This window comes from Emys orbicularis, chromosome 20 (assembly GCF_028017835.1).
Source record: "Emys orbicularis isolate rEmyOrb1 chromosome 20, rEmyOrb1.hap1, whole genome shotgun sequence".
Classification (NCBI taxonomy): Eukaryota; Metazoa; Chordata; order Testudines; family Emydidae; genus Emys; species Emys orbicularis.
Genome location: NC_088702.1, coordinates 12,978,402 through 12,990,035, shown reverse-complemented (window position 1 = coordinate 12,990,035; position 11,634 = coordinate 12,978,402).

Here is an 11,634-nt window from a genome sequence, read left to right as displayed (position 1 = left end):
CAGACACTCTCTCCTGGCTGCAAGGAGACCCCCCTGCACAGCCCCCTGCTACGAGGGGCACATGGCCGCCCAGCCAGGGCCAGGAGGTGAGATGGGGCCGCAGTAGGAGAAATGGGGCAGAACTGGGAGCTGGCGCCAGGTCGGGGGCTGGCTACACGGGAAAAAAACCAGGCTGCTCTGTCTGTTCCAAGGTTATCGCTGAATACAGGTTTTGGGAATGACTTGAGGGAAATATTTTGTTTCCAAACAGACTCCATATACCAAACTATGGTGCTAATACGCTCCCCCTGCGCCCCTCCCGCATCACCCCAGTATCTGAGCATCTTCCTAATCTGCAGGGTAGTACCCCTCCCAGGCTCGGGCGAGAAGCGCCGCCAGCCCCATTTCCCGGACAGGAGAACTGAGGCCCAGAGAGACTGAGTGATGTGCCCAAGGGCACCCGGGAACGGGAGGCTGGGCCCGGATTCTTTTTCTTAAGGAAGTTTCTGCCCTCCCGCCTCCCGGGTCTGGCCTGCTCCTGGGTCTCTGGGTGGTGCAGGGGCGGGGCCGAGGGCGGGGCCTTGGAAGAAGAAGCGGCGCGGGGACAGGGCCGCAGGGAGAAGGGCTGGTGCAGAAGCAGGGTCCTGGGGAGAAGGGGCGGTGCGAGGGCGGAGCCTGGGGGGAAGGGGCGATGCGGTGGGGGGATTAGAGGGAAGGGGCAGTGCGAGGGTGGGGCCTCAGGGAAAGGGGCGGTGCAGGGGCGGGGCCTAGAGGGGAGGGGCAATCCGGGAGCAGGGATTGGGGGAAGGGGCGAGTGAGGGCGGGGATTGGGAAAAAGGGGCGGGGCGGGGGCGGAGTCTTGGGGAAGGGCTGGTGTGGGGACGGGGCCTTGGGGGAAGGGGCGGGGCAGGGCCAGGGTTTCAGGAAGAAGGGGAAGCACAAGGGCGGGAACTCGGAGGAAGAGGCGGTGCGGGATTGGTGAATAGGGGAAAGGGGCGGTGCGGGGGCGGGGATTCGGGAGAAGGGGCGGTGTGAGGGCGGGGCCTTGGAGGAATGGGTGGGACTTAGGGGGAGGGGCAACGTGGGAGCGGGGATTCGGGAAAGGCATGAGGGCGGGGACTAGGAGGGAAGGACGGTGTGAGGGCGGGGCATCGGGGAAGGGGCGATGCGGGGACGGGGATTAGGGGGAATGGGCGGAGCGAGGGCGGGGCCTGCAGGTGAAGGCGAAGCGTGAGGGAGGGGGCTCGGAGGAAGGGGGGGCGGCCACGTTCCGGCGCTGGTGGCCCCCCCCCATTTTGAGGGACTGGAAATTCCATCGCCCCTGCACACACCCCGCCCCCAGAAAACTCCCCTTGATACACAGCCCGGCTCTCGCTGCCCGGCTCCCTGCACTGAGCGCAGCAGCTGGGGGGAGCGCAGGGCAGGGACGATGCGGGCCCAGGGGCTGGATCAGTGGCGGAGGGACGCGCCCCGACGGGCTGGTTCCGAGAGCGGGGCTCCGGCGTGGCACACAGCATCTGTTGCAGGCAGGGAGAGTAGTTGACACCGACGGGAGGCGTCACACGTCAGTGGGCGGGGTTATACAGCTCAGCAGTGTCTGGCGGCAACACACACCAGCTGGCTGATCCCAAGGAAGCGGGGGAGAGAATTCTCTGTGTGGGAGCAGAATTCGGTGTGGAGAGTTGGTGCTTTGAGTGAGTGTATCGGAGTCACTTCGGGGCAGCGATTGCCACTTAGCTACAAAGGTATGAAAGCAGGTCCTGGTGACATAGAAAGCAATGGGAGCGCGAGGGGGGCGCGCTGTTCCGAGGCAAGGTATCGCTGCTTGCCTCTATGAGCTAAGATGTCTGCAATTTCTTCCTCCCCTTCCGCAGGGAGGTGCTGACAGACCAGGATTTTGTCCCCTCTGAGCCTTCTCTGGGTTAAACTCACTAGATCGAGCTCCTTCAGTGCTTGGCTCTCAGGCCGGTTTTCCAGTACTCGGATCGTCCCCGTTGCTCTTCTTTGACACCTCCCCCATTTCCAGACACCCTGTTTGACGTGTGGCCCCCCAGAGTGGGGTGCAGTCTCCCCAATGTCACGTCGAGCGGGGGTCCCAGCTCCTACTCGCTATTCCCCTGCGTCTCCAGCCCAGGGTCAGCTCACCCTCTTAGCCAGAGCATCACCCACGGAGCTCATGGGCCATCTGGCTCCACCAGGACACCTGGGTCCTTCCCCAAGTCGCTGCTGAGCAGGGTACAGCCCCCCAGCCTGGACATGATGGGCTCACCCAGTGTCCCAGGGGGCTAGCTCCTCCGCTGTGATACACAGTTCCTCTAGCTGGGGCCTTCTCTCTCTCCCCTACTGGGGCCAGAGGTGTCTCGGAAGATCTGATGTGACACAACAATTCTAAGAACAGGATCTCTAGAGAAGGCGGAAGGGGCCAGCGATTATCTGCTGTCTGGATCTTGCTAATGGTGAAAGCAGGCCTCCTGGGTTCTTATCCAGCTTTGGGAGGGGAGCGGGGTCTACAAGTTAGGGCAGGGGCGGGGGCTGGGAGCCAGGACTCCTGGGTTCTCTCCCTGTCTCTGGGAGGGGAGTGGGATCTCGTGGTTAGAGCAGGGGGATGGGTTCTATCTCTGGCTTTGGGATGAGAGTGGGGGTCCAATGGGTTAGAGCAGGGGGGACTGGGAGTCAGGACTCCTGGATTCTATTCTTGGCTTGGAGAATATTGAGGGATCTAATGGTTAGATCGGGGGAGGGGGCAGGGGCTTTTCCCTTGTAGGCGGCTGGGTGGAGTGAGCTGTGAGCATCTCAGACCTGTTCCTAACAAACGTGTATGAAGTACAAAATCCACACCCCAGACGGCGTTAACCTGCCCCTCGCTCGCTGAACGGGCCATAGGGACTGAGCTCTCCTCTGCCCCCTAGAGGGGAGGGGAGCATTAGCGGGGGGGGGGCATGAGTATGGGGTATAGAATGGCAGGGCCGGCTCTGGCTTTTTTGCCGCCCCAAGCAAAAAAAAAACACCAAACAACTGTGGGGGGGCCGGAGTGGCAAAGCGCGCGCACACACACACACAAAACACCTGCGGGGTGGCCAGAGCGGCAAAGCGCACACACACAAAAAAACACCTGTGGGGTGGCCAGAGCGGCAAAGCGCGCGCACACACACACACACACACACACACACACACACACACACACACACACACACACACACACAAAAAAACACCTGCGGGGTGCCTGGAGTCAGGGTGCAGGGGGACTCCCTGTGCTGCAGACATGCAGCAGAGTGCGCGCCCGGTCTAGCGGAGGGGAAGGGGGAGGGAGTGGGGGGGAGAGAGAGAAGGGGGGTGGCCAGGGCTTCAGCGGGGCGCTCACCACGCGGCCCCTCCTGCCACGCCACCTGCCGGGAGGGCTCTGCGTCGCTCCGGTCGGCTACGAGTTTCCAAACTGTCAGTAGGTGACACAATCAAAGCTCTCCTTGTGCCCTGGCTAGGATATCAATCTGACCAGAGAGAGTTGCTACCCCCTTTCCCAGCAACACACTAGCAAACTGGCAATGCAACAGTACCCGAATTGTTTGGTCTCTGGGATTTTGCTAGGACACTAACTGGATGCAACCTAGTTACAGTGCCATTCTCCCTAGCAGACACAAACTTAGAACCATTGCCTTCCTGGGCTTTAGTTAAATCCAGAGTCAACTCTGGGACCACTGGTAAATTGTCAAGTAGCATAAACTGAGAAGCACTTTCTGTCTGCTTCACAGACAAAGAAGAGCTGGAGAAACCTTCCCCTTTACCAGACATACAGCTTGGGATCTCATTTCCCTTGTCCCAGCACACAGGGCTGTTCACAGACAACTGCTTGGAGGCTGAGGTAGCTCCCTCCATGGGCAAGTCAATACCCCTGACAGACACAGGCACATTTCCTTCACTGTCACAATTCTCCACACAGGTAACAGGTAAGGTACAGGGACACTCATCTTCCACTCTCCTGGCCTTCCCAAACTGCTGACTAGACAAAGCCATCAGCTCACAAGGCAGCCTAGGCTCATCCAGACTTTCCCTGCCTTCCTCTCCCTTGTCCCAGCACCCGGGGCTGGTTACAGACAAATACTGGCAGAGTGGGGCAGCTTCCTTCTCAGGCACATTGCCACTCCCAACAGAGAAACTGCTGCTCTTCACACTGTACTGAGCTACTTCCAGCAAATCACTGTTACCTTTTCCAGGTTTAGTTCTACAAGCTGTACTAGCCAACAATCCATCGCCCATCAAAAATCTCCCCTTTCCTTCCTCAGACAGGGCTTTAATCTGACCATCCACTTTAATCTGCTCCTGAGAAACATTTTCCTGAATGAGATCTTTCTATGCTTGATCTCATTTCAGAGTCACTTCTGAGACATTAGACATTCAGAAACGTCCTTCACAGACAAACTGCTTTTTTGTATAGACAAACAGCTCTTTCCCAAAGACAAACTTTTGGAGAAAGTTTCCGCCCAGAGCCAGCGGCTCCCCCTGGTAGAACTTCCGGTGGGGCAGAGGAGTCTGAAGAGTGGGGCTGGGGTATGATCTGCGTCAGCAGGACGACTCCGGAGGGCCCTGCCTCCATCAGAGCAGCGGGTGCCTATTCCCGGCCTGCGCAGTGCGGACAGGAGCCGTCACAGCAACTAAAGGAGGGAGAGGAAAAGAGAGAGAAGGAGGGGAAAAGAACGAAGAGTCTCACATTTAGGATGAGAACAACTGGGATTCAGGACTCCTGGGTTCTCTCCCTGGCTCTGGGAGGGGAGTGGGGTATGGGGTATAGTGGTTAGAGGAGAGGGAGACTGGGAGCCAGGACTCCTGGGTTCTCTCTATGGCTCTGGGAGGGGAGTGGGGTCTAGTGGGTTAGAGCAGGGGCGCTGGGAGCCAGGACTCCTGGGTTCTCTCCCTGTCTCTGGGAGGGAAATGGGGGTCTATGGTTAGAGCAGGGAGGAGGGGTATGCACAGAGGCAGTTTTTCACAGGAAACCTTTCCCCTCCTATCTCCGCCTCCCCCCTTGCTAGCGGATCTCTCCCAGGCCTATGGCGGGAGGGCATCAGACATGGTGACCCTCCCAGCCTCCGTCTGCCGCAGCTAGGGTGACCAGACAGCAAATATGAAAAATCGGGACAGGGGGTGGGGGGTAATAGGTGCCTATATAAGAAAAAGACCCAAAAATCGTGACTGTTCCTATAAAATCGGGACATCTGCTCACCCTAGCCGCATCCCCAAGCTCGCAGCTCCCCAGCCGCTCTGTGGCTGATGCACCTCAGAGAGCGCCGCCGCTGCCCAGTGCCCCTGCTCTGACCGGCTGTACTTGCCCTGGGCTCCTAGCATCCCTGGCTGCTCCTGCGGGTCCCCACAGCTCGGGCTGTCTGCCTGGGCAGGAAGTGGCTGGGCCTGGCGCCCAGCCAGGGGAGGGAGAAGAAGCACCCCCTGTCCCGATTTTTCACACTTTCTTTCTTTGCATCACACGGCCAGATGGAGACCAAGATGCAGAGGGGGAAAACACATCTAGCGCAGGGAGTGGGCATCATGTGGAAGATGGGGTGACCAAGGGTGGGAGCTTCCCACTCCAGGCCAAACCAGATCCCCTCTACGTAGCCCCAGTCATAGAATCATAGAATCAAGGAATATCAGGGTTGGAAGGGATCTCAGGAGGTCATCTAGTCCAACCCCCTGCTCAAAGCAGGACCAATCCCCAACTAAATCATCCCAGCCAGGGCTTTGTCTACGCCCACAATCATACAGCAGGTAACTGCTCTGCCCCACAATGTGCTCCCCAGTCCCTCCAGTGGCAACACGCCAGTTAGGTGTGACTTGGCTGGGAAAAGCTCCCTACATAAGAGCTTAGCCTGAAAAGAGTGACAAGGACATTAAAAATGGAAGAAGGACCAGCTGGGAGAGCAGGGGGCTGCGGGTCAGGAGTGAGGGGCACCGGCCGAGCTGTTGAGGGGAACCCCAGGGCTGGGATAACCAGGGCTGCAGGTTGGGAGTGAAGGGCACCGGCAAAGCTGGCGGGGGGGGGGAGGGGGCAGAAGGGTCCAAGATCTGAGTCCCACCCTCCTTTGATCTCCCTGCAGCCACCACAGGGTCTGGAGGCTCCAGTTCCAGCAGCACGAGCACAACCGCTTCAGGTAGGAGAAACAACCAGTCCCCGCCCCCATCCCACCACCCCAGAGGCAGCCGCATCTCGGTGCTAGGCAAGGGCTCCCTGGATAACCAGCCCCAGAGGTGGCTGCATCTCATGGTCGGGCGAGGGCTCCCTGGATAACCAGCCCCCCACATCCCACCCCTGTTACCAGATTTGCCTGTTACTTTGGGGTACGCTCATTTATTAGGGTTACTCTTCTGGGGGGGGGTGTTGGTAATTCTATCAATGTACTGCTTGTGTCACTTGTATTCTCATACAGAGCTCTACTTCTCCCTTCTGCAAGTTCCCCAGGACCTAGGTTCCCCAGGGCTGGGTTCCTCCAGCCCCAGAATCAGACGCGCGCACACACAGACACACACACACAGTCTGAGCGGACCGGGTCAATCAGCACTTTCAAGCTGATCCCCTCTATGTCCCTGGACTCAGCAGGCTGGGTCGAGCAGTACCTCCAAGCTGTCACCCTCCTAAGCCACAGGTTCAGCACGTCCCTATCCCCACTTTCACGTTACAATTGTTCTGGTCGTAACCCACTTAATGAGCAAACCCCACAGGATTTTTGGGCGCTGCAGGGATCTGTAGCTTAGGTCAGAGGGGCGCAGCTGCAGAGCGAATGGGGAAGCCAAAAACACAAAAGAGAGAGAGAGAGAGAGAGAGAGGGAGGGAAGCAACCAGCTTAACCATAAAAGTTATTTATTGCCAGATAGTAACAATACAAGGGGAGCCAAACAAAGAAAACAGTGACATTATTGAATCTAGCTTAAATTTGATTACAAAAGTCAGGTTTAGAAAACTATAAGTGATCACACAAGTCAGGGTCAGAAGGCTACACCTAGAGAGAGAGCTGGGTTCTCGCCAGTCTGTGAAGCTTGAACCGGTCTGGGGTCCCAGGTGGTGGTGGTAGGGGAGGGTCCAGAGTGCTGGAGACAGGCAGAGCCCCCAGCACGATCAGTCAGGAGAAGAAGTCTCAATGGAACTGATGCAGATGTTGGATCCAGGCATCAGAACACTTACTTGAGCGTGGGTAGGGGTTTTTGTAGGGAAAGAGCAATGGTGTCTGGTGTGTGTGTGTGTGTCCTTCGTGAATCAGACAGGCTGGATACTGCACCCTGGTTCCCCAAGAACATAGAGCTGACAGGTAAGAACCCCAGAGGCAGCCGCATATCGGGGCTGGGCGAGGGGTTCCTGGATAACCAGCCCCCCCCCCCCCCACGTCCCACCCCAGAAGCAGCCGCATCTCAGTGCCAAGCGAGGAGTCTCTGGATAACCAGCCCCCCATATCCCACCCCAGAGGCAGCCGCATCTCTGGGCCGGGCGAGGGCTCCCTGGATAACCAGCCCCTCCACACATCCCACCCCAGAGGCGGCTGCATCTCGGGGCCGGGAGAGGGCTCCCTGGATAACCAGCTGCCCTGTGCCCCATCCCAGAGGCAGGTGGGGGGAGAGCAGGTCTCAGCTGGGGTCTCTGGATCCTTTGCACCCCAAAGCTTGTTCTTTCTAGGCTCCAAGAGGCCTGTTACCCACAGAGAGCCCGGGAGCTCAGCCAGATCAGGTGAGTGCCCTGGGGCCGGATCGGAGCCGGAGCCCCCCAGAGGGGAAAGGTCCCTGCCCCATTCCTCCCCCCCGCCCCCGAGCTGGGCATTTGGAGTAATTCTCTCTCTGCCCCCGCAGGAGCCGGCCAAAGCCAAGAGGAAATCTTCACTTACGGTGGGTAGCAGCTGTTCCTGCCTCGAGCAGCAGGGGGTGCTGCTCCTCACCTCACTCGACTCACAGTCACCCCCTTCCCTCCTCCCTTCCAGATTACCACTCCCTGCGCAAGTGGGGCCTGATAGCCGCCGCCATCCTCTTCGTCCTGGGCATCCTCATCCTCACCTGTGAGTAGGGCCTGGAGCCAGGACACCTGGGTTCTCTCCCCGGCTCTGGGAGGGGCGTAGGGTCTGATGGGTAGAGCAGTGTAGGGTGGGGTTGGAACCAGGACTCCTGGATTCTCTTCCCAGCTCTGGGAGGGGCGTGGGGTCTGATGGGTAGATCCGGGCTGGGGGCTGGGAGCCAGGATGCCTGGGTTCACACTCGTTCTCTCTCCATCCCCAGGTGGTAAATACGGGAAGCTCCCCGGATGTGGGAGCCGGAAGTGTTGTCCCACAAACTTATACAGGATCGTTTTAGGGGTCAAGACAAAGATGCCACATTTATTATTAATCTGTAACTATTAGCAAATACCTCAATGCTTATACACATACACTCACACCCCCCCCAAAATGTTCTGCAGCTGCTGGATAGTTACCGGTCCTGATTGTAGTTTGAGTTTGCAGCTTGGGATCGGAGCTCGTGGCAGCTAACTGGCCAGGAAGGCTGAGCCCGAGGAGGAGCTGGGTCTCCGTCGGGCGCGCACTGATGCTCCTTGATGTTGATAGCAGAACGTTACCCAAAATCTCTCATCTCACCCTTCCTTTTTCATAGGCTTTTCGTTTGGATTCAAAGTCTCTAGGTCTCGCTGTGTCACGCAGCCTCTGGGTTTGGTGCTTGATCACCTGTCAATTGCAGGTGTGACTGTCAGCCTGGGACCTGGCTTTGATCTTCCTTCTGTTGTTTTTTTCTTTTTAGGGTGGATGCTTCTTGCTTGAGTTAGGGCTGTTGTCTAGTTCTTCAGCCGTTGGTATTTGAACTTTATCTCATCAGGACGGGCTGGTGCTGGAGGTTGATTCTATCACCCATACATACCTCATTCACACATCTCAACTAGACTAATAAAATTACAGTATGGCTTGCAAAAATGGAGGCTGCAGCACAAGCCTTCTACAAAATGGAGTCAGCATTTTAAAATGGGTTTTTGAATTACAATATTGCACAGAAGTTACAATGTAGGCAAAATGGCAAGTGTAATGAAATGGTGAACAGAAGTTACAATGATACAGTGAATAACTAAAAACAATTTCATTCACATCGGTTACAGTGAATAACTAAAACCAATTTCATTCACATCGGTTCTACAGAAGCGGAGGAGGTGAGAGCCGCCCCCGTCCCCTCTTGGGCCCTGCAGGGTCCCCCCAATCCAACCCAGCCTCCCTCACCCTCTCTCCCTTTTCCTTGCAGCGCCTATGATATCTCACGGCTCTGAGGCATCCCCTGCTGGGGGATCCGTTTGGGGACCGGACACTGCTTGGAGGGGCCGGTTCGGAGCCCCACAGCGATGCTGCATACCTGGGGGCTGGGCAGAACCAGCAGCACAGACCCGAGGGCTGCCAAGTGCCCCCCGCTTCCTCCTCTGTGATCCGCCTGTCAGCAGCACCCCAGCTCTGATCACCCCGGCCTGGCCCCTCTAGCCCCCGGCCGACTCCCCAGCCTGTCCCCCGGTCCTGGATCCTCCATCCCTCTCCTTTCCCCCTCGCAGCCTTGTCCCCCCATCTCTGTCCCCTCCCCGCCTGATCCCCCCCATTTCTCTCCACTCTCCACTCCCTTCCAGGCTTGTCCCTGTTGTGCAGTCTATATGGTTTTATAAAAACATGATAATAAGTGAATATAATGTAAATGGGATATGCTTCATGCAAAAGGTCTCTTGTAAGGTATCATTACAAAGCTTATAATCTACTGAGTGTGATCATCCGATTTGTATAAATGTACCACTCTTGTATCTAAAACTAGAAATATAAAATATAACTCTGAGGGCCTATTGTAATTATGTAAAGTGTGGGCCATTAAGGATGGTTTGGCATCTTGATGACTCCCATTGTCTGCAGATGGCTGTGTTTACCTGTGAGTCTTCCTGTATATGTGTGTGCTGGCAAGTGAGTAATGAAGTCTTGCAGTGACATGTGATCATGTCACCTGAACTGGAATCCATCTTTAACCTGGTGCTTTTCCAGTGAGGGGGGGTGGAAACCCAGAGGGACAAAGGGTTCCTGCCTTATGCAAAAGATATATAAAGGGGTGGAAGAGAACAGAGGAGGGAGAGGAGCCATCATGAAGAATCCCCTAGCTATCACCTGAGCTGGAACAAGAGCTGTACCAGGGGAAAGAATTGTGCCCAGGCCTGGAAGGTGTCGAGTCTGAGAAAAGCTTACTGAAGCATCTCTGAGGGTGAGATTATCTGTATTTAGTTTGATTAGACATAGATTTGCGCATTTTATTTTATTTTGCTTGGTGACTTACTTTGTTTTGTCTGTTACTACTTGGAACCACTTAAATCCTATTTTCTGTATTTAATAAAATCACTTTGGTGATTTACTCGGAGTATGTATTAATACCTGGGGGAGCAAACAACTGTGTATATCTCTCTATCAGTGTTATAGAGGGCGAACAAGTTATGAGTTTACTCTGCATAAACTTTATGCAGGGTAAAATGGATTTATCTGGGTTTAGACCCCATTGGGAGTTGGGCATCTGAGTGCTAAAGACAAGCACACTTCTGTGAGCTGTTTTCAGGTAAACTTGCAGCTTTGGGACAAGTGATTCAGACCCTGGGTCTGTGTTGGAGCAGACGGGAGTGTCTAATTCAGCAAGACAGGGCGCTGGAGTCCTGAGCTGGCAGGGAAAACAGAAGCAGGGGTAGTCTTTGCACATCGGGTGGCAGCTCCCAAGGGGGTTTCTGTGATCCAACCCCCTGTTCCCTCCCCCTCCCAGACTTGTCCCCCCCATCCTTGTCCCCTCCCCCTTCCTGGCTTGGATTCCCCATCCTTGTCCCCCCTTCAGGCCTTATCCTCCCCAATCCGAGTCCCCAGCCTACGCCTGGCCTATCCCCCCCATCCCTGTCCCGTCCCCCCCCCATCTCTGAGTGCCAGTCGCCCCTGTGTTGTATTTTGATGACATTAAACGACTCCCCTTGGGGAAGCAAAGTATCTGTGAGCCTCTCACACAGCATGGGGCGGGAGGGGGTAGGAGTCAGGACTCCTGGGTTCTATTCCCAGCTCTGGGAGTGGAGTGGGGTCCAGTGGGTTAGAGTGGCTGGGGGCCAGGACTCCTGGGTTCCATCCTTGGCTCTGGGAGGGGAGCACTGCAGCAGGGCTCTATTAGACTTCATTGAGCTCAGGCCAGTTCCCCAGCCTGGTTCAAGGGACTCAGAGAGTTGGCAGCCATGGGCTTTAGTGAATGAAAACAACCAAGGGCAGGGGGAAAGCCTGGGTGGGGCCAGCTCTGTGCTGGTTGCTCAGGGCCTGAACTGTGGTCAGATAATGAGCCACAGGTGGCTGCAGCTCAGCACTGGGTGAGCTGTCCCCATGCGGCGTTATGTGTGGCTGTTCCCCAGCTGCTCCACTCCAGAGGTGGGGGTTGTTGTTCAGGGTCAGGGACTGGAAAGTAGAGGGTTAATATCATGGGGATTTCACTCACACCCTCACTCCTGCAACAGAAGTGGACTCATCTGCACAAATTATCTCAGACCCATATTCCTGGGATTGTGTATACAGAGCACTGAGATTCAGCCACATCTGGGGTGGGACAGATGGGGAACAGCTGCACGGGGCCAGCTCACCTGGGACTGGGATACAGCTGCTTCTGGGGTGGGGCAGT